We start from the raw sequence: 24669 nt of genomic DNA on the forward strand, positions 1-24669 counted from the left end.
GTAGCGTCATACCCAAGAAGACTTGAGGCTGTAATCGCTGCCAAAGGTGCTTCAACAAAGAACTGAGTAAAGGGTCTGATTCATTATGTAAATGTAATATATATATTTTTATATACATTTGCTAAAATTTATAAAAACCTGTTTTTGCTTTGTAGATTGATGAGGGGAAAAAATGATTTACTCCATTTTAGAATAAGGCTGTAACGTAACAAAATGTGTAAAAAGTCAAGGGGTCTGAATACTTTCCGAATGCGCTGTATATAGTAAAACCAGGGGAAAAACTAATTAATCTCCGCTATGTCCACTAAAAATACACACCCCCCCCCCAGTAAATTGCGATCTGTCTCTAAATGGAACAGCATGGTTCTTGGCCCAGCTATACATCAATTTCTTCAAAGAGACTCATGCTCTATTGTTTCCAACTACACAATCTCAGCTCAAATATGTATTTACTGAGGAAATTAAAAGCAGGAAAGCCAAGCTGGTGAATCATCAAAAGAAAAGCTTACCCATTGTCTGTATCAGAATCTGCAGACAAATTACCAAACCCTGGTACCAGCTTCTTATTGATTTCAGACTAGCTGGTACTGGATAATCACTGCTTTTCCATATCAGTGATTAGCATATAGGCCTACTTACTGTTACCAGATACTCACTGTTTCCAGATTTACATTTTAGTCATTTAGCAGACACTCTTATCCAGAGTAAGTGCAAACATTTTATTTTTTTATCTTTTTCATACTGGCCCCCCATGGGAATCGAACCCACAACCCTGGCGTTGCAAGCGCCATGCTCTACCAACTGAGCTACACGGGGCCCAGATAAACTGGTACCGGATTGGATAGTCATTGTTTCCAGATCAGCGGTTTGGAATGGATGTGGCTGGGCAGGACAAGAGCATCTGTTTAGGTAAACACAACCAGCAGGGGAAGGAAGCACATAATTAAGCTTTTTCACGAAGACCAGCATCATATTTTCACATCATCCTTTCAGTCTGTGTAGAGAAAGAAAGTTAAAAAAGGTTGTAGCCTACCATGTTGTGAGGTAGGCCATTGCGGTGGTTGTAACAACGGGAGGCAAGGAATATCAGCTTTTCTCCTCAATGTGAGGGCTTTTATTTGCAAGTGACGAATAAATAGGCGTCAAACGTCTTTACAACATTTACAAAATAACAAACAGGAGCAAATTAACAACTCTACAGCTGAAAACCCAGGCTCAATCATGCATGATGTGGGACAGCACCCTTATGCTGCATTTAAAATAAAATCAAATAAAATTTTATTTGCCACATGCGCCGAATACAACAGGTGTAGACATTACCGTGAAATGCTTACTTACAGCCCTTAACCAACAATGCATTTATTTCTTAATAAAAAAGTAAAATAAAACAACAACAACAAACAAGTGTTGAGAAAAAAAGAGCAGAAGTAAAATAAAATAACAGTAGGGAGGCTATATACAGGGGGGTACCGGTGCAGAGTCACCGGCTAGTTGAGGTAGTTGAGGTAATATGTACATGTGGGTAGAGTTAAAGTGACTATGCATAAATAATTAACAGAGTAGCAGCAGCGTAAAAAGATGGGGTGGGGGTGCAAATAGTCCGGGTAGCCATGATTAGCTGTTCAGGAGTCTACCCAGGCTTGGGGGTAGAAGCTATTGAGAAGCCTTTTGGACCTAGACTTGGCGCTCCGGTACCGCTTGCCGTGCGGTAGCAGAGAGAACAGTCTATGACTAGGGTGGCTGGAGTCTTTGACAATTTTGAGGGCCTTCCTCTGACACCGCCTGGTATAGAGGTCCTGGATGGCAGGAAGCTTGGCCCCAGTGATGTACTGGGCCGTACGCACTACCCTATGTTGTGCCTTGCAGTCGAAGGCCGAGCAGTTGCCATACCAGGCGGTGATGCAACCAGTCAGGATGGTGCAGCTGTAGAACTTTTTGAGGATCTGAGGACCCATGCCAAATGTTTTCAGTCTCCTGAGGGGGAATAGGCTTTGTCGTGCCCTCTTCACGACTGTCTTGGTGTGTTTGGACCATGATAGTTCGTTGGTGATGTGGACACCAAGGAACTTGAAGCTCTCAACCTGTTCCAGTACAGCCCCGTCGATGAGAATGGGGGCATGCTCAGTCCTCTTTTTTTTCCTGTAGTCCACAATCATCTCCTTTGTCTTGGTCACGTTGAGGGAGAGGTTGTTATCCTGGCACCACCAAACAACTGGGAACTCTGAAATCTCTGACTTCCGACTTCAGTGTATTATTATTCATGACATCTGGGAACTCAGACATTCCAACATGGAATTCCGAATTGGCTGACCATTCAAAACTATTTTTCCCAGTCTGAGCTAGTTTTTTCCCGAGTTCCCAGTTGTCTTTGAACGCACAGAATCCGGAAGTCAGAGATTTCAGAGTTCCAAGTTCCTAGTTGTTTTGAAAACGGCATCTTTCGTCTTTCTAGATCTCCAACCTGAAGATCACCAACGTCATGATTTGACCTCGTTTTTTTCATCTTCCAAGTTGTCTTGAAAGCACCATCTGCCTAGTGTGGAGACAGAAAAACAACATTTTTGGCCCACAAATTACTCACCATGGCAAACCACAAACTCTAACACGTTTCTGTTATTTTCACAGATTATTAACAATCATTATAAGGCGGAGAACCATTAGGCCTACTGCGGTTAATAAACATATTTTCAATCAAGACTTTTAATCAGTGGTTTGTTTTCTTTTGTTAGAATTAAGGCACGATCAGCTCCATGGTAAGTGTTGCTGTAGGCCTACCCAGTGAGCACCATCCGAAGGATGGATGTCTAAAATATGTAATTCTGCTCACTGTGTACGGTTGTTATAAGGTTGTTCAATCTGGATGTTATATGTACAATATGTGAGGTAAAGGATAGAGTAATAGGCAGCAAGATAAAAGCTTTGGTAATTGCTTCATTTATACAATCCATGCTAGCACCTGAACACCACATCAACACCATCACCTTGTGCCCCTCCTGAGACATAGGCCATATGCCCTGCATTGGGAGGGAGGAAGACTGCAAAGAGATTACAGTGCCTTAGAGAAACCTAATAGCTAATACTGGATGATTTCCAGTGTATGCGCTAATATGTGTAATGTTGCCAAATCATCATACAGAATCTACTATATTTGCTGCCTCCTACATCTTCAGAGGAATTTATGCAAGAGAGTAGCCAGGTAGACATGTCACATACACTATGTGTTGGTAGTATCCCACTGGAAAAAAACTGGTTGAATCAACATTGTTTCCACGTCATTTCAACCCAAAAATCGATGTAATCAAATCAAATCAAATGTTATTGGTCACATACACATTTCTTTAGCAGATGTTATTGTGGGTGTAGCGAAATGCTTGATGATGTTGAATCAACATGGAAAACTGATTGGATTTGCAAAATGTTATCAACGTATGGGCATTTCATACTTTTCTCACCCAACTTTAAACCTAAATCTGAAATCGTGATATTTGTTGTTGACTTTATGTTAGTTGACAACTCCACCAAATCTAAATCAAAACTAGACGTTGAACTGACATCTGTGCCCAGTGGGATGGTGTTCCACGTGTACTCTCCCATACATGTTGTAAAGAAGAGAGAGACATCTGGGTGCAGGGCTCCATAGCATGTTGACTGTGCCATACCCACGCATTCCCTTTCATACTGTTGTACACCCCCTCTTTCCCACCGCTCTCTTTTCCCATCCCTCCACTCTCTCTCTCTCTCTCTCTCTCTCTCCCTCTATTTCTTTCTCTCTCCCTCCCCATGTCTCTCTCTATTTCTCTCTCCTAGCCTTACCAGGTACTCAGAGCTGGAGGAAAGACTGGAGGGGTCACTGCATCGTTAGTCACCTGGACAGGTGGTATTTGGAGAGAGAGCTGCAGGCAGTGGTTTCAGGATCAAGATGGGGTGTGGGTGACGGTCTTCTCTTGAGGTCTTCCAGGAGAACTTTGCTTCTTCCCCTTCTACCTACTCCCATACTACCTCAGCAGAGAAGGCCAGTGACCAAGAATACAAGCCTTTAAAGAACATAATCCCTCCCAGTGTCAGAGCTTCCCTCAGGCAGACAGCCAAGATCCGGACTACACTGATTATGGGGATCAGGAAATATTTCTGAGCTTGGGAGCAATTCAAACACTGTGTCAGTAGGATTTGCTGCCTGTCACCAGTACATACATGTACAATTTGACACACAACACACATGATCGCTCACACAATGGTTTGTTTATAGAGAGGAAAGGGGAAATGGTCAGAGTAAAAAGGACTATCTGTTTTGTTAACCTTTCCTCACTCTCCCCCCATGCGTACTTTAACACCTTGATATCCACCTGAGACAGGTATGTAGCGTAACCTGTGAACGTAAAAGAAAAAGAGGGAGAAGAGCAACATCTGTCAATGAGAGGGAGGACAGGAAGAAGTGAAAATACAAAGAGATCACAAATGAAAGAGACCGCCCGTCAACGCTCTGTCGCACTGCATTCCTCCCTCCATCTGGAGGAGCACAGAGGGATCCGCCCGAATCTCATTGTTCTACTTGGTTGTGACAGAAAGAGAGAGTGAAGTGGCTCTTTTATTAACCAGTAGAATGTAACAATTTCACCTGTTTATGGTTTTTGTAGGTACCTAACACTGCCTCCACAGTATACAGAATGAACAGAATGAACTGCAGTTATGTAGACTACAGGTGACAAAACCACTAGAATAATTTTTCTGTGAACATCAAACTCTTCTTCAAACTCCACATCACATCCTTTCTTCCTTTCTCATGCCTTTGATCAAGGACTATAGGAGATTGATGACTGTTTTCCATCACTCTGTTCTGGACAGTGCTTCAGATCCTTATTACCGGAGAGTCGGCATCCTCCTCCCTGTGAATCCTTTTTTGTAAGGTCATGCCAAAGGAACTATTCCATCCTGGATGGACAATTAAGTTATATTCAATAAATTATATTCTCTCTAAGCACCCTCTTCCAGCCATACTCTCTCCCCTATGCCCTCGGATGGGGAACTGGTATTGGGCCCCTAAACCTCCTGGATCCATAAGGAATTACAGAGGAGGATGACATCATGCCTCCAGATTATGGCTTTGCAAGGGATGATTTACAACGTGACACACCTTGCTCAGAACATCTGCAATGTATCTGGGAGCACCGTACTCTATCTATTCCCCCTATCCACCATGGAGCAGTGACTCAGATGCATGGCGTAAAATTATTCAAAATGGCCACCCTTAGTCAAAGGTAACCAACCCTACTTTTCTGCCTGTTATTTGGTCAACAGCTGGCATGCAGTATCGAACACACACTATCACACACTGTCACGTCCACTCCCGCTCCCCCACTCCGGTGCTCGACATCACTGGTCTACTAACCACTGGTCCTGGTAACCCATCTTTACGCACACCTGGCAACCATCATTACGCACACCTGCGTCTCATCATCATCAGTCACACCTGGACTTCATTACTCCCTTGATTACCTACCCTTTATATAGCACTCTTTTGTTATCAGTCATCAGGTAGTATTGTTTGTGTTTCCATGTCAGAGGCGTCTCTTGTTTTGTATAGTTCCATGTTCGTTGTTATTAAACTCACTAACTGCACCTGCTTCCTGACTCCCTACGTTTACGTTACAGAATACTACCTCTACAAATGGAAGAAGCAGTTAATCAAGACATCTCCCAGATGGTCGGTGAACAGGGACACCTACTTCGTCAACACCACGACCAGCTGGCTCATTTGGGAACGGCTATGGATGAGGTCCTCCGCGTTCTTCAATGAGTTGACATTACTCAAGGGGCGTCATCTCCAAACAGCGGAGGATTCTCTACCACAAGTCGACCCAGCGAGCCAATACTCCAGCCCATCCAGCAGTCCATCCTGGTCAGCGATGCATGATTGTCCCTCCCGGACAAATATGACGGGATTCCATCGAAATGCAGTGGTTTCCTACTCCAGTGCTCCCTCTATTTCGCTCATCAGATGGGAGCCCCCACCACCGAGAGGTCCAAGGTTGCCACGGTTATTTCTCTACTGACGGGACGGGCGTTGGAGTGGGCCACGGCCGTCTGGGAGAGAGGAGCTGGCTTCCTATGAGGGGATCATGGCTCTGTTCAGGGGGGTCTTCGACCATCCACCGGAGGGTAGAGAGGGGGGTGAGCGCCTACTCCAACTACGGCAGGATGGCCAGACCGCGGCGGAGTACGCGCTCACCTTTCGGACAGTGGCAGCATCCAGCGGATGGAATGAGCCGGCGCTCCACACCCTATTCAGAAGAGGATTGCACGAGAGGTCCAGATGGAGTTGGTGTGCCGAAATGACAACCTATCCATGGAGGCCCTCATCGCGATGGCCATCTGTTTGGATAACCTGCTTCGGGAGCGTCGGTACCCCAATCGCTTCTCTCCCTCCTCTGTTGATCGTTCTTAGTCAGAGCCTGAACCCCTCTCCGCGGCTGAACGACGCCATCGAAGACAGCTGGGGCTCTGTCCTTATTGTGGACAGGAGGGGCAACAGCTTCAACGGTGTCCGGTACATTCTAACCGGCTTCAACGGTGTCCAGTACATTCTAACCGGGGGTCCACGAGAGCAGAGGGACAGCCACATGATCATCCATCTCCTGGGTTTGGCGGGAGTATTCCATCATTACTTTCTGCCAAACCTTTCCTAGTATCAATTTCACTGGCTGGCTGTCCTTCATGTTTTGTTTCTACAGCTCTAGTGGATTCTGGTGCCACAGGGAATTTTATTGACGAGGCCCTCGCCTCCTCCCTTAACATCACCTCATACCTGCTCTCCTCTCCTTGTCCGGTTCAAGTGATGGATAGTCAACCACTGGGATCCGGGACAATCACACATATCACAGCACCACTCATCCTCACCGTGGAATCCATTCATCATGAAAGCCTTCCCTTCCTCATCAGTGCACCTGTACACAAGATCTTCCTCTGCCTCTCATGGCTTCAACGTCATAACCCTACCATCTCATGGACGAGGATGAAAATCACCCACTTCGGTTGAGAGTCCTCTGGTTGCCCTTCAGCCCAACATCCCGGAGGTATACCAAGATCTTCGGGAGGTTTGTTCCAAGACACCTGCCACCTGTCTCCCTCCTCATCGCCCCTGGGACTGTGCCATCGACCTGATTGCAGGCTCTGCGCCTCCGCGTGGCTGCATCTACCCTCTGTCGGTGGCCAAAACCAAGGCTATGAAGGAGTACATCCAGGAGGCTCTCCAGCAGGGTTTCATTCGCACATCCACCTCCCCTGCATCGGCAGGCTTCTTCTTTGTAACCAAGAAGGTCGGAGGATTGCGCCTGTGCATCGATTACAGAAGTACTGCTACCCTCTCCCGTTGGTGCCAGCTGCGATTGAACAACTCCCAGTTTTGTATATCGACGACATCCTGGTCTACTTGGCTACCTTGGAGGAGCACATCGCTCATGTCCAAGTAGTCCTGGAATGCCTCCTGGCCAACCACCTGTACGTCAAGGCGGAGAAGTGCCAATTCCATCAGGAGGAGGGCTCCTTTTTGAGTTACCAGATCAATCAATCAATCAATCAAATTGTATTTATAAAGCCCTTTTTACATCAGCAGATGTCACAAAGTGCTATACAGAAACCCAGCCTAAAACCCCAAACAGCAAGCAATGCAGATGTAGAATCACGGTGGCTAGGAAAAACTCCCTAGAAAGGCAGAAAACTAGGAAGAAACTTAGAGAGGAACCAGGCTCTGAGGGGTGGCCAGTCCCCTTCTGGCTGAAAGTAAATAATTTGCCGCCATCCACTTCCTTATGTCTGAAACACATGCTTCCAGGGTAGGCAATTTTGGGGCTTCATCATGTTTCATCGAAATGTAGAGCTGTGTGTCGTCGTCATAGCAATGAAAGTTAACATTGGGTTTCCGAATGACATCACCAAGAGGTAAAATATAGTGAAAACAATAGTGGTCCTAAAACGGAACCTTGAGGAACACCGAAACTTACAATTGATTTGTCAGAGAACAAACCATCCACAGAGAAGAACTGATTATCTTTCCGACAGATCAGATCTAAACCAGGCAAGAACTTGTCCGTGTAGACCAATTAAGGTTTCCAATCTCTCCAAAATAATGTGGTGATCGATGGTGTCAAAAGCAGCACTAAGGTCTAGGAGCACGAGGACAGATGCAGAGCCTTGGTCTGACGCCATTAAAAGATCATTTACCACCTTCACGAGTGCGGCCTCAGTGCTATGATTGGGTCTAAAACCAGACTGAAGCGTTTTGTATACATTTTTTGTCTTCAGGAAGGCAGGGAGTTGCTGCACAACAGCTTTTTCTAACATTTTTGAGAGGAATGGGAGATTCGGTATAGGCCGATAGTTTTTTACATTTTCTGGGACAAGGTTTGCCTTTTTCAAGAGGCTTTATTACTGCCACTTTTAGTGAGTTTGGTACACATCCAGTGGATAGGGAGCAATTTATTATGTTCAACATAGGAGGGCCAAGCACAGGAAGTAGCTCTTTCAGTAGTTTAGTTGGAATATGGTCCAGTATGCAGCTTGAAAGTTTAGAGGCCATTACTATTTTCATGAATGTGTCAAGAGATAAAGGATTAAAAAACTTGAGTGTCTCCATTGATCCTAGGTCCTGGCAGTTTTGTGCAGACTCAGGACAGCTGAGCTTTGGAGAAATACGCAGATTCAAAGAGGAGTCCGTAATTTGCTTTCTAATGATCATGATCTTTTCGTCAAAGAAATTCATGAATTCATCACTGCTGAAGTGAAATGCATCCTCTCTTGGGGAATGTTGCTTTTTAATTAGCTTTGCGACAGCATCAAATATAAATTTTGGATTGTTCTTATTCTCCTCAATTAGGTTGGAAAAGTAGGATGATCGAGTAGCAGTGAGGGCTCTTCGATATTGCTCTGTACTTTCTTTCCAAGCTAGTAGGAAGACTTCCAGTTTGGTGGAACGCCATTTCCGTTCCAATTTTCTGGAGGCTTTCTTCTGGGCTCGGGGATTTTCTGTATACCAGGGAGCTAGCTTCTTGTGACAAATGTTTTTTGTTTTTAGGGGTGCGACTGCATCTAGGGTATTACGCAAGGTTAAATTTAGATCCTCAGTTAGGTCGTTAACTGATTTTTGTACTCCGACGTCCTTGAGTAAGTGGAGGGAGTCTGGAAGGGCCTCTAGGAATCTTTGGGTTGTCCAAGAATTTATAGCACGGCTTTTGATGGTCCTTGGTTGGGGTCTGAGCAGATTATTTGTTGCGATTGCAAACGTAATAAGATGGTGGTCCGATAGTCCAGGGTTATGAGGAAAAACATTTAGTTCCACAATATTTATTGCACGGGACAAAACTAGATCCAGGGTACGACTGTGGCAATGAGTAGGTCCGGAGACATGTTGGACAAAACCCACCGAGTTGATGATGGCTCCGAAAGCCTTTTGGAGTGGGTCTGTGGACTTTTCCATGTGAATATTAAAATCACCAAAAATTAGAATATTATCTGCCATGACTACAAGGTCCGATAGGAATTCAGGGAACTCAGTGAGGAACTCTGTATACGGCCCAGGAGGCCTGTAAACAGTAACTATAAAAAGTGATTGAGTAGGCTGCATAGATTTCATGACTAGACACAGTCATTTTTTGGGGGGTAAATTGACATTTGCTATCGTAAATGTTAGCAACACCTCCGCCTTTGCGGGATGCGCAGGGGATATGGTCACTAGTGTAACCAGGAGGAAAAGCCTCATTTAACACAGTAAATTCATCAGGCTTAAGCCGTGTTTCAGTCAGGCCAATCACATCAAGATTATGATCAGTTCATTGACCATAACTGCCTTGGAAGTGAGGGATCTAACATTAAGTAGCCCTATTTTGAGACGTGAGATATCACAATCTCTTTCAATAATGACAGGAATGGAGGAGATCTTTATTCCAATGAGATTGCTAAGGCAAACACCGCCATGTTTAGTTTTGCTCAACCTAGATCGAGGCACAGACACAGTCTCAATGGGGATAGCTGAGGTGACTACACTGACTGTGCTAGTGGCAGACTCCAGTAAGCTGACAGGCTGGCTAAAAGCCTGCAGCCTGGCCTGCACCCTGTCCCATTGTGGAGCTAGAGGAGTTAGAGCCCTGTCTATGTTGGTAGATAAGATGAGAGCACCCCTCCAGCTAGGATGAAGTCCGTCACTCCTCAGCAGGCCAGGCTTGGTCCTGTTTGGGGGCGAGTCCCAGAAAGAGGGCCAATTATCTACAAATTCTATATTTTGGGAGGGGCAGAAAACAGTTTTCAACCAGCGATTGAATTGTGAGACTACTGTAGAGCTCATCACTCGCCCTAACTGGGAGGGGGCCAGAGACAATTACTCGATGCCGACACATCTTTCTAGCTAATTTACATGCTGAAGCTATGTTGCTCTTGGTGACCTCCGACTGTTTCATCCTAACATCGTTGGTGCAGACGTGGATAACAATATCCCTATACTCTCTACACTCACCAGTTTTTGCCTTAGCCAGCACCATCTTCAGATTAGCCTTTACGTCGGTAGCCCTGCCCCCTGGTAAACAGTGTATGATCGCTGGATGATTCTTTTTAAGTCTAATATTGAGGGTAATGGAGTCGCCAATGACTAGGGTTTTCAATTTGTCAGAGCTAATGGTGGGAGGCTTCGGTAGCTCAGACCCCGTAACAGGTGGAGGAGAGACCTGAGAAGGCTCGGCCTCTGACTCCGACTCGTTGTTTAATGGGGAGAACCGGTTGAAAGTTTCTGTCGGCTGAATGAACGACACCGGTTGAGCATGCTGACAGCATTTCTTTCCAGAAGCCTTAAGAAAATGGTCCGGCTGCGGGGACTGTGCGAGAGGATTTATACTACTATCTTTACTTACTGGTGGCACAGACGCTGTTTAATCCTTTCACGGCTATCCTCACCATAAGGCAATAGTTCTCCTGTATATCATGAGTACAGCGACTGCAATTAGATGGCATAGTGTTAATGTTACTACTTAGCTTCGGCTGGTGGAGGTCCTGTAGAACCATGTCCAGATAAAGTGTCCGGGGTGCAAAAGTTGAATGAAAAAAGTAGAGCGAGTAAAAAATGTAAAAATAACAAAGACGTTGGTAAAATGTGTTACATGAAGATAGATTAAACGGTAAAAAAAAAAAAGTCAAGTTTGCCAGGTAGCCAAGCAGCAACAAACAGCGTAGCACGGAGACAAGTGATGCGCTCAAAACGAAAGTGACAAACCTCAAAGAAGTATCTGATACACTGTGACTGATCCACTGTGACTGGCCCGCAAGGAGTCAAGGTGGATGCTGTCAGGTCATGATCAGTCCCAACCACCATAAAGGGGTTACAACGGTTTTTGGGATTTGCCAACTTCTACCGCCGATTCATTACGAACTTTAGCTCGATTGCCTCGCCTCTCACTTTTCTCCTTAAGGGTGGTCCCCAGAAGTTGGGATGGAATTCTGCAGCTGACGAAGCCTTCCGCCTACTGAAGGGTTGTTTCACCTCCGCCCTTTGCTTAAATATACAGATCCTACGCTGCCCTTCGTGGTGGAGGTAGACTACTTCAGAATTAGGTGTGGGGGCTGTCCTGTCTCAACATCAAAGTAATCCACAGAAATTGTATCCATGTGCATATTACTCAAAAAAGCTGTCTCCTGCAGAGAGGAACTATGATGTTGGCGATCGGTAGCTCCTGGCGGTGAAGTTGGCATAAGAGGAGTGGAGACACTGGCTGGAGGGCGCCAAGACCCATTTCTCATCCTCACCGACCATTGGAACCTGGAGTACATACGGACAGCAAGTGACTGAACCTGCGTCAAGCCAGGTGGGCCCTTTTCTTCACCAGATTAAATTTGCACCATTCAATCCATCTCTGGAAAGTACTGGTAGCCTACCTTGGCGCAGGACGTCACTCGTTATGTCAACTCCTGTTCCGTATGTGCCCAATCAAAATTCCACCCCCGGAACGCTCCAGCAGGGAAACTCCTTCCCATGGCTGGTCGCATCTGTCCATTGACTTTGTCACTGATCTCCCCTCTTCTGATGGTTTTACCACCATTTTGGTGATGGTGGACAGATTCTCTATATCATGCCATTTCACACCTCTCTCTGGTCTCCCTACCACTCTCCAGGACGCTGAGGCACTGTTCCAGCGTGTCTTCCGGCACTATGGCCTTCCGGAGGATATCGTGGCCCCCAATTCACATCACGTGTATGGAAGGCTTTCATGGAGAAGCTGGGGGTCACGGTCAGCCTCACTTCCGGGTGCCGGCCTCAGTCTAGCGGGCAAGTGGAGAATATGAACCAGGAGCTGGGGAGGTTCCTGAGGAGGTACTGTCATTACTGGCAGGGGGAGTGGGCCCGATTCCTTCCTTGGGCTGAATATGCCCAGAATTCATTGCGACACTCCTCCACCAGGCTGACTCCCTCCAGTGTGTTCTGGGTTATCAGCCATACCAGACCGAAGAGGTATGGAATGCACAGAAGAGGTATGGAACGATACCCATGTGAGACTCCATCGCACCGTCCGCCATCAGAAAGAGCAGGCGGATCGCCACCACAGTGAGGCTCCCGTATTCCATCCTGGTGATTGCGTCTGGCTCTCCACCAGAAGCCTCCCGCTCCGCCTGCCCTGTAAGAAGCTGAGTCCCCGGTTTGTGGGGCTGTTCAAGGTCCTCCAGAGGGTCAACGAGGTAACTTACAGATTACAACTCCCCACTAACTACTGGATCTCACCATCTTTTCATGTTTCCCTCCTCAGGTCGGTGGTTCCTGGTCCCCTGGCTGATGCCGTCCTCCACCTCCCTTGGACATCGAGGGGAGCCCCGCCTATGCCGTCAGATCACTCCTGGACCCCCAACGTCGTGGGGATCGGCTCCAGTACTTATTATGGACACAGTATGCTTTACATTAGTTATCTTGTTGTCATTAGTTGTTATTAGTTGTTATTAGTCCCATCCTTCAACTCCATTCAACACCTCCCATCTATATTTTAACACCATCCATATTGGATTTCTATTTGCCATATATTTTTCAACTGTACTGTGATGTTTTACAAACGTTCTGAACCCTTCTATGCTCATTGTTTCTACAGATTGTAAATTGAAAATAAACATTTTTTCTAAAAGTATTATTATATTATTGATCGATTGACTATGACTTTTCAGATCACCCAGTAGTGCTATCTGCAGGGTTAGCTCCAGGTAAATATTGCAATCCTTTAGCCATTCCTGGACCTGTGTCCAAAAACAAGCTACAAATGGACAGTACCAAAACAAATGATCTAATGATTCTGTCTCTTTGCAGCAAAATCTGCAGAGCTGGGAAGATTGTATCCCCCATATAAATAGCATTCTATTGGTGGCAAGATTTTTGTATAATAATTTAAATTAAAAAAAAGTAAGTTTTGAATCCGGTGTCGTTTTGCGTATCAGTTCATAAACTCTATGTCATGGAATCGGTACGTAAAAAATCTCTTCCCAACTATTTTGCAATCTATATGGGACGGCTGTCAATCCTTTGGTCCTTAAATGAAACTGGTATACTTTTTTATTTATCACAAGTTTCTTTAACCAATTATGGTCTTTAATGCAGGGCCGACAGACAAGTTCCTTACTTTTTCCCCGTTCCACTTTCCTCTTCCATTTTTTGCGGTAATGCTGCAATTATTTGGTTGTAATTTTGGGTAGAGCAGACATTTCCATATATTTTTGTTAGCTGCATGTGCGACATAACTCCATCAGTCCTACCTTTGATATCATTTACGAAGATTATACCTTTTTTAAACATTGTTTCAATAAATAATGTTTTTTTATCAATTAGTATATTTGAGTTTAACCACAATATTTGTTGCATTATTTGTTCTGTCGTTTCTGGAGGATTAAATTGAAATTGCAACCAACTTTCTATGGCTTGTTTTAGAAATAGTGATATTTGGGAGATGATTTCCTTTTCAAATAACTGAAAGTGAGAGGTTGTAATCTGAAGAAAGGGAAAAATGCCATTCTTGAACATTGGGTGAGACAATCTTAATAATTTGCTAGAGAACCAGTTCGGATTTAAGTATAACTTTTGTATGACTGAAGCTTTTAGTGATAGGTCTAATGCTTTAATATTTAATAATTTCTGTCCTCCGAATTCATATTCATTATATACATTTTGTCTGGCTTGCCGTTCCAAATAAAATGGAACATTTTTTTCTCATATAATTTTAAAAAAACTGTTCACTAGGCAAAGGCAAGACCAGAAGCAAATAGATAAACTGGGATATTACTAAAGAGTTAATCAGGGTGATTTTTCCACAAATAGACAGGTATTTACACTTCCATGGTGGCAAGATCTTATCTATTTTTGCTAACTTTCTATTAAAATGTATTGGAGTGAGATCATTTCTTTCTTTCGGGATATGTATACCGAGTATATCCACATCATCATCAGACCATTTTATTGGTAAACTACATGGTAATGTAAAAGTTGTATTTTTTAATGATTCAATACTTGATATAGTACATTTATCATAATTTGGTTGTAATCCAGAGAGGTTAGAAAATGTATCTAGATCCTCTATGAGGCTGTGGAGGGATCCGAGTTGTGGATTTAAAAGAAAACATAAATCATCAGCGTACAATGACACCTTTGTTTTTAAGCCCTGGATTTCTAATCCCTTGATATTATTGTTGGATCTGATTTTAATAGCTAACATTTCGATGGCCATAATAAATAGACACAGTGGGGAGAACAAGTATTTGATACACTGCCGATTTTGCAGGTTTTCCTACTTACAAAGCATGTAGAGGTCTGTAATTTTGATCATAGGTACACTTCAACTGTGAGATACGGAATCTAAAACAAAAATCCAGAAAATCACATTGTATGATTTTTAAGTAATTAATTTGCATTTTATTGCATGACATAAGTATTTGATACATCAGAAAAGCAGAACTTAATATTTGGTGCAGAAACCTTTGTTTGCAATTACAGAGATTGTACGTTTCCTGTAGGTCTTGACCAGGTTTGCACACACTGCAGCAGGGCTTTTGGCCCACTCCTCCATACAGACCTTCTCCAGATCTGTCTGATTCGAATGAATAATGTCCGACAATACCTTTTTAATTCTATGCGCTATACATTTTGCTAGAATTTTTGCATCACAACACTGAAGTGTAAGGGGCCTCCAATTTTTTAAATGGACTGGATCTTTATATTTTCCACTTGTCTCCTGTTTCAGTAATAATGAAATCAGACCTTCTTCTTGAAAGTCTGATAATCTACCATTTACATAGGAGTGACGGTCCTCTGAGTATATCAAAAAAGGTTCGGTATACCTTGACTGGTATGCCATCCAACCCTGGAGTTTTCCCGGACTTAAAGTCTTTAATTGCATCCTATGTAATTTCACCTTCACATGAGTCTTTATGTATGGCTGTTAATTTTACATTATCAATAGACATTTTCTTTCTACAATTAGCTTCAGTTAGAGGAGATGGAGGCGACTGAAACGAAAACATATGCTTAAAGTACTTTGCTTCCACCTTCAAAATATCATTTGGTGAATCATGGGTGACTCCGTCATTTGAAACCAGTTTCAGTAAATAATTTTTGGTAGCATTTCTATGTTGAAGATTACAAAATAATTTGGTGCATTTTCCCCCATATTCCATCTAGTTTGCTTTATTTTTATAATATATTACATTACATTCTTTTAGTTTTCCTCTAATTTAGTCTGAGCCTCTATGTTACAGTTTTTATTGCTATCTATCTGTTCTGTTAGACCTTCTATTTCCTTTGTTAGTATGGACTCTTTTGACCTAAATTGCTTTGTTTTCGAGATGAGTAATGAATTGCATGGCCTCTAAAGGCACATTTAAAAGTGTCCCATACAATAAGGGGATTTGCTGTACCTATGTTATGTTGGGAAAGAATCAGTTATAAATTCCTCTGTCCTAGTTAAAAACAAGTTATCATCCAATAGGCTTTGATAAAATTTCCAATATCCTCGCCCACGTGGAAATTCAGTAAGAGTAATGTATATGCCAATTATATGATGGTCCGACCGCATTCTGTCCCCTATCAATACTTTTTAAACTTTTGGTGCCAACGAGAATGACATAAGAAAGAAGTCAAGACGACTAGCTTGATTGAGTCTCGCCATGTATATCTCACTAGATCAGGATATCATTATTTGGTCCGTAAAGGTTAATGAGCCATATCTGTTTATGGTCCAATAACATATTTAAAATAATCCATCTACCTTGCGGATCTGTTTGGACAATTTGCACATTCAGATCGAAATTACTGTTAATTAATATCATCACCCCTTTTGAGTTTCTTTGCCCATGGGAGAAGTATATTTCGCCCCCCCCCCCCAATTCCTTTTTCCACGCAACTTCATCTAGAATTGTTTCCTGTAAACAATAGATATTATATTCATTCTCTTTGAGCCATGTAAATATTGTTCTTCTTTTGTTATTATCAGCTAAGCCATTACAATTATAACTGGCTATAATTATTTCACCACATACCATAATGAGATACAAGTTTCAAATATATTTATCATTATATATGTTTGTACATTTACCAATAAAAAATACGATAGTGATTGAGTGTCCATATAGCTGTGCCATGATATTTGCATTGCTACTAAGTAACCCTCCAATTGTTCTCCACTATTCCCCCCACTAAAGCCCCTCCCCATCCCAAGTTGGGCCGTCATTCCAGTGATCGGCATAACACCCACGTCCCCCCGGATCCCTAGGCCCCCGAGAGGCCAGGACCCATCCATCGAAAACAGCACACAGTGCCACCCACAAAACAGAAGCAGGTCAACCGCCAAAAGCATTTCCAATGCTCTCACCTCAATATATATATATAGCTATTTAAAAATATATATCTATTCAAATATCTTGCCTATCTTAATTTCCATCATTATAAATTAATGTGCGTAATAATGTGGGCAATTCATGCGTAGGATTGTTACCTATAACCAGAATTGCCATTGTATTACATTACATTTTTGTCAAGCAATTATTATTTTAGCAAACAATTATTGTGGTTCATCCTATATTCTCCCTAATATCCTTACCCCCTTGCAACAGATGTGGGATAAACGCACACACACACGCACATACTCTAACACACTCAACCCCTTTCCTCCACAATCAACCATAAGATCAGATGCTCAACGGTTGTAACATCCCAGAGCCCAATTCAAGAAAGGACCTGATTTACGAATGCATATGCAGTTACAGCTGTTTGAGAAAACATGCAAGATTGAGCAAAAATTGACAACAATGTGAGATTTGATTAATCTATGTCAAGTCCTAGGTCATGGAGATCAGATCCAACCTCTTCCCCTGAGACACAAACACTCTGGTCCCCTGTTGTAACAATTTTTCCCAAGCATCTCTGTGCAGTCAGACCTTTCATTATTTTGTGCCACCAGGGCCACAATAATATGCCCCCTGTCTGATTGTCCGAGTGTGACCCCCTCCCCATGGGTTACTGCAGCCAGTGTTGCCAGCACTGCCACTACCTGGGTGGGGGTACCCCACCGGAATCCCCACCGGCTAGGTACAAGGTCGTCAAGGTTCACATTAGCAGCTTTGAGAATTTCCTTGTATATTATGCTCTCCCATCAGGGGGCTCTGGCTTTGTAGGACCAACCCTGCCAGGCAGGCTCAGAATCTTGAAGGGATGGTGCTGCTCAAGTAGGTCTCTGACCGCATTTATATATTTATATATAGCTGTATATAGGCAACTCACAGCGGGGCCATAAAACAGATGGGGACTTCTCTTTGGTGTATGGGTCGCTCAGGTGGGTGTCTAGGATATAGGGTTGGGGATCGTTTCATCATGATAGGACAATAAAAAAATTGATTAGATGTATACTTTATTTTAAAATGTATATCCCTCATCTGCACAAAATGTAAAGCTCTCTCTCACAACCCCTGCTCACAGACACACGTTGGTTCTGGGATATGCAACCATTTCCTTTCTCACTCACTTAACGCAACACTTTTCCAAACACAAAAACGCACACCACATCACAATATATCCACACATACCCACATACTGTGCCTTCTATGTCTTCTGTTTGCTATATTTTTATCTCCACTATGTTGATTGAGTACTTGTGTTCTGATTAGTTGTATTTGAAGATGTATTATTTTGCATGTTATCTTCTCTTCTAATACCGTCTTATCCCTTTATAAAATACTATAAATACTATAAATGTGCTTTATTATTACAATCCCTACCATGGCTAGTATTGGGTGTTCCATTATTCGACTCCTCTATTAGAACTTTCAGAATAGCCATGGAGTAGTCTTTGTGTCACCTAACATTTGGTTGTCAACATACAGTTTATCGACAACGAGAGCAACACGCTTCCCTTTTAATCAATTTTCCTTGAAGATTGGGTACAGAACTTTGCGCTGTTCTGCGATCTCCCTCGGGAACTGATCATTCATGCCTATTTTCGTGCCAGCAAGTCTTTTACCTAGGCTTTTAACCATTACTTTATCCTTAAAGAAAGCAAATTTGGCAACGATTGGACGCTCATATCTCTGTCCTCTTTGTCCGAAATGGTGTACACGTTCGAGTTGGATTTTATCGACAGCATCGAGTGGGATTTGAAGCGCTGTAAGAAAGAAGTCCTTCACAATTTTTTCGGTAACCACTCCTTCTTTTTCTTGGATACCCGTAAGTACTAGATTTTCTCTCATCGATCTAGTTTGTATGTCTAGTAAGGCTTCTCTCAGAAAGTTGTTCTCCTTTTTAAGTTCCTTAACGTTCGTTTCTATTTTAGTGACTGTCCCTTTTAGTTTTTTTTGTATCTTTCTCCATTATTGCTGCTTTTTCGTCACTCATTTCAAGACTCGCCTTCAACTCTTTTACATCATTACTGACCAACTCTAGTATGCCCAGTTTGTCATTTATCGACTTCAACAGATCGCTTTCCACACTTACCAGTCCCAGTGGGGGGATACTGTCACGTCCACTCCCGCTCCGGCGCTCAACGTCACCGGTCTACTAACCACCGGTCCTGGCAACCCATCTTTACGCACACCTGGCAACCATCATTACGCACACCTGCGTCTCATCAGTCACACCTGGACTTCATTACTCCCTTAATTACCTACCCTTTATATAGCACTCTTTTGTTATCAGTCATCAGGTAGTATTGTTTGTTTCCATTTCAGACGCGTCTCTTGTTTTGGCTCGTTCCATGTTCATTGTTATTAAACTCACTAACTGCACCTGACTCTGTGCGTCTACGTTACACACGCACTGGATTTTCTGTATTCTGTTGCATCTTTTTCATTCCTTCTAACATTCTCTATTTCATCAATCCTGCCTGACCTGTCTTCATACATCCTAGGTCAGAGGATGTTGGTAAATAGATGAAAAACCCTGACAATAAGCCCCTTTGTAATGCTTTATTATTGTCCTAGAAGTACACAATGTACTGACACATCAAGTTGCCTATCACACAAGAACAATGAATTGACTAAATGGTCAGGCATGCTAAACCACTAAGCCGGGCCATATATTGTACACAGGTTCTGTGACACATCTTCCTTACACTCTGTTCTCTCTTCAATACCCCTCAGTCTGGTCCTTTTCCTGTGGCATTTGAGAAGAAAGGAACACACAGACAACAACAACAGTTATGCCAACCAGGCAGGCAGTGGGACACAGTCTGGCTCTTGGGTAATTATGAAATAATATCAGGTCAAAGTAAAAGACAATATTTATGTATTCCATCTTATTCTGGTTGTGTAAATGCAGCATGGTTCAAATGGCTCTGGGCTCTTGGCTGTGTGTGTGTTGGTCATTCTTTGTAATCCTAGCTTTCTATTATGGATTCACAGGGATGTGTGAAACGTACTCCTACGCCTGAAATGTCGTCACTTGCACAGCCAAATTGTTAACTTTTCGGTGGCACCAACTGATAAGTCACTTCTGGAGGGCAGTCACGTGTGCTAGGAAGGCAGAGGTCCTGGGTTCGAGCCTCGGTGTAAGCCGATTCAGCAGGAAGTGGTACACGCTAAGCAAGCAGCGTACACGCTAAGCAAGCAGCGTGACGTTCTTTACTTAAGGGATAATGCCAGAGAAGCCGGTGTTTGGAGGATATATTGGCACGGGTGTTAGGCCAGAGAAGAAGTCGAGGGCCGGCAAACCGTGCCTATATATCCCCCAAACACCAGCTTCAAGATATAGTCCTGACACAAATCTAGGGCTGCTACCAAAGCCGGCTGGTCGTTAGTTCTATCAATTCGGTTGCCACAGACGTGACCCAGTCGTTCAGTCTTTTTGTTCTGTATCTATGGACGCGACCCAGTCGTTCATTCTAAATGTTTCATTGCCATACTGGCTGGCAACGTTCTTATCCCTTGCTTGCTAGCTAGCCAACTACGGCTAACTTACGTCACGTCAAACAATGCAGCCCGAAAAACAACAGTAGTAGCTGCATTTGCATTTCTTTAAGCTGTTTTCTAGTGACATTTATTTGGACACATCCATAACAAGCTAATGAGGCGCAATTTCGCCTGGCATAGAAAATCTGCTCTCTCGTCAGGACACTGCTGTTCAGAGGAGCTAGCCAACAACACAACTAACACAATCACTTCAAACTGAAGCTGGAAACACTGCAAACTAACTGCACTTCGTTTCATTTTACCTTTTTTCAATTTACATTTCTTTGTATATATCCGTAAAAATGATGCCAGCTGATTCATGATTTCGACTGGCTGAGAAACGCTGCCTGCCTGTCTGTCTTGTCCTGTTCATTACTATGGGACAGCTGGAGATCGAATTTGAATATTGAAACAATGTTGCAAATGTCGGAGAGACAGACAGCAAGGTTTATACAAATCTACGCTGTTGAAAACGAAATGTTAGTCTAAAAGAAATGTGAGAATGTCTAGATGCTTTTTATAGTGGAGATCAAGTTTATAAATTGCTTGGCTGGACTGATGAGACAGTGGATTGCGCAGTCAGATGGAACAGAGTAAATAGGCATTTTAACGTCATATATTTAGCCAGTGGTAACTTGTGGACTAGACATCGGCTAGAATGTGGTTTTAACTAATCAGCATTCAGGATTAGACCCACCTGTTGTATAAATATGCATAAAGAAGCATGACTTGGGTCAGTGACTGTATGACTGGTAGGGTTTAGGGAGGCAGAGGGCTAAACACAGTATACCCAGTCAGTCCCCTTGTTTCTGTCTCCTCTTCCAACCACAACTTAAAGCAGAAGCATCAGTAGAACATGCAGAGAGTCCTTGACTGGAATGTGTTTTGGTTCTGGTTTTAGTTTTGTTGACTGCTTCAAGAGAGTCAGAGCAGTACATCTGCCTAGCACAGTTTCCCCTTCTTTACTGACACGCTTACACACACACACACGCATATATATATACACACACATACACACCTACAGTATACCTTCTATAGATTTTAAACCAGGGTCAAAAATAGAATGCACCCTAATCTGTACAGCATGTCAAGACAGTAATTACATTTTTTACCCCCTGACTGATATGCTTAAACATGCACGTCTGTCAACTGAGAACTCACGCTACTTTGACCCATGTCAACCCCACCCCAAACATACTAAGCACTAGTAAGAGTACACCCACCAAGTCCTTACGGTCATGAAAACAAAACAGATAGACAGGCAATGATCTACTGTTTTATAATCTTCTTCCTCCTCCCATCCACCCACCTATGTTAACTTTTTTCTTCCCTTCCAAACAAGCTACGGTGGGCCGTTTTTTTGGCCTGCTTATACACTGCAAATTGACCTATGTTACCAAGTGTTGATTTTTCAGTGTAACATTTATAGTGATGATTCAGGTGTTAAATTAAAATAACCCAGTGTTGGTGTTAAAAACCAGTGTTAAACCAAAACCACACCCATCATTATCATATTTCCAAGCATGCTCTATTGCAGGTTTGAGTTGTTTGTTTCAATATCTATGTTTTTGCATCGATTAATTCATCTTATGCTACTGAAATATAAATAACATAAATTTTTCTAAACTAAACCAATCTGTTACTTTGACTTATTGCACCCGTTACTGAAATAGATGTTCCAGTATAGATGGTCTAGGTCAGGGCTGCCCAACCCTCTTCCTGGAGATTTACCGTCCTGTGGGTTTTCAGTCCTACCCTAATTTAACACACCTGATTCTACTTGTTAGCTGCTCAACAAGACCTTAACTAGCTGAATCAGATACGCTAAATTAGGGTAGGACTGAAAACCTACAGGACAGTAGATCTCCAGGAAGAGGGTTGGGCAGCCCTGGTCTAGGTAGTCTCATATCTCAGTCTTCCCAACCCGGCAATCATTCTGAATCCCTTTTTGACTCTGGTTTCTCGTCATTAAACACAACCCTGCGTGGTGGAGATTTTCTGGGGTTGTGTCCCTCTCTCTACCTTTTCTCTCAACAGATCAGACGGCAGCAACGGTAACAGTGGCTTGACCACGGCTGGTGCTGTCTCTCTTGTCCATCGGACAAGGCTGAAATCGTCGGAAGGACTGAGGAAGACGGAAGGGTAACAGTGGCTTGACCGCGGCCCAACCTGACTCCCAAGTCCACGGACCATCCAGAAGCAGAACCGGACCAGCTGCCTGAGGAAGAGACGACAGACTGCAGGCCTTGAGGTGAGTAAAGTGCTGCCGAGGCAAGCCTAACTCCCTCTACTCTTGGGCTGCAGCTCTCCTCTCCTCCCCTGCCTTTCTTTTTCTCCATCTGCCCTCCACAGGCCACCACTGACCAGACCAGGACCAGCTGACCACCAACCACCCGGCGCAGACCAACAGAAGTAGTGACCAGACCAGACACCATCGCCACCTGAACCAAAGGCGTGAAGGAAGGGCCAAAGACCATAACCAAAACCACCACCCCCCACCTGAACAAGATGACCGGGATAATAATAATAATATGCCATTTAGCAGACGCTTTTATCCAAAGCGACTTACAGTCATGGGATGAACCCAGGAGCGATGCACCGCTACAACGCTGTGAGGCTGACACTAATCCCCAAAGAGGAGGCTGCCAAGGATGGAGCCGCCAATCGCCGGGGAGCAGCAACAGCAGCAGCAGGAACAGCAGCAGGAGCAGGAGGAAGAGCAGGAGGAGCAACAGCAACAACCACCAGACCAGACACCATGACCCGCCTGGAATTCAGCAGGGCAGTTCGCCAGAGAGGTATGGGCTTTGTGCCATCTGACCTGAACTGAACTGCCTGGTGAAATCCCCAGGGCCACAGGAATCATTTGAAGGAAGTTTCAAGACCCACCCCCAGTTACTAGAACAATTTTGGTCAAAATTCTGAAATTGCAAAGATTCAGCCCCGTTTAACAGACTTGGAGCATACCCCCTTTCCGACACAGAATCCAAGGTAGTTGCAGTACAGCTTCACAATGAATGCATCCAGGATTATGACATTTTTACTTACTGAACATTTTACCTGTAAGAATAAATAAAATAAAAACGAATACAATTACCTTCCTTTTTCCCTTCCCTTTTTGTGTCACAAAGTGTAATGAATTCACACTTCAGAACAGTAGGCGGAAACACAAGGCTAGACAAGAGAAATAGATTAATAACGAGCCTCACTCTCCAGTACAGTAGGTGACAGTGTATGCACCTTTCAGTTGGTTGCGATCCGCCAATACAAATGTAAAGAATGCAGGTTGCAGGTGTATAAACATTTGAAATGTTGGATATCCCCACTCCGGCTGGAAATTCAATTACATATCACTTTGTAAACCAGCATGATGTGACTTGCAGATCTGATGCAGTCTGTAAACCATGAGTTTCAGGCCACTGTGATAGGATATAACTAGGCCATCAAAATAAGGCCTTAAAAAAAGATGTGTTGTGTTTAATAATACAAATGTAATGATAATAGCTACAATATATTTCCTTAAGACACAGTATTGAAAAAGAATGAATGCAAGAACCATGTCTCTGTCACTAACCCTAACCCCAGTCATGGGTGGTAACTCTACGATTCACTTTTAAAGGCACTCTGGGAAATATGCTTTACACTAAGCAGTGTGTTAATTTAACACTGAAAATTGTGGACCCATATAGACACTGGACCAGTGTTAAATGTAACACTCAGTGTTGATTTAACACTGGAGAATTTGCTGTGCACTTGCACAGGGCTGCAGCTTTAGAAGAAAAGCTGCGCATCATCTTGAAGTCTGAAAGATGCAGGCTCGCCATATAAATCTAGTGTGCATAAAGATGAATCAAAATATACAGTTGGGCCTAACTAACCACGTCATGTTTTAGGCAAAAATAAATGAAATTGTTTTGCTATTAGAAAAATGCCTAATTGGATGTACATTTTGTCAGCTTGATCATCTAAAAATGCGACATCTGAAGATGTCACAACTTTTATGAGTGAATGCATCCATAGTTTATGGGACAGGAAACAGACAATAGCCTTTCATGAAACCATTAGGTCAAGGCATATATGATACAGAACTAGGCTATTTCTGTAGCTTATTGTGTACAGGGGGTAGGGGACTACCATTGAACAACACCTCTGTTTTGTGGTATAGCTAATCAGTAGGAATGATGTGTTTTTCACCTGTCAAAAACGTATCTTCATTTCATTCACACAGCCTAATAC

Source organism: Coregonus clupeaformis, chromosome 10 (genome assembly GCF_020615455.1).
Source record: "Coregonus clupeaformis isolate EN_2021a chromosome 10, ASM2061545v1, whole genome shotgun sequence".
NCBI classification, from domain to species: Eukaryota; Metazoa; Chordata; class Actinopteri; order Salmoniformes; family Salmonidae; genus Coregonus; species Coregonus clupeaformis.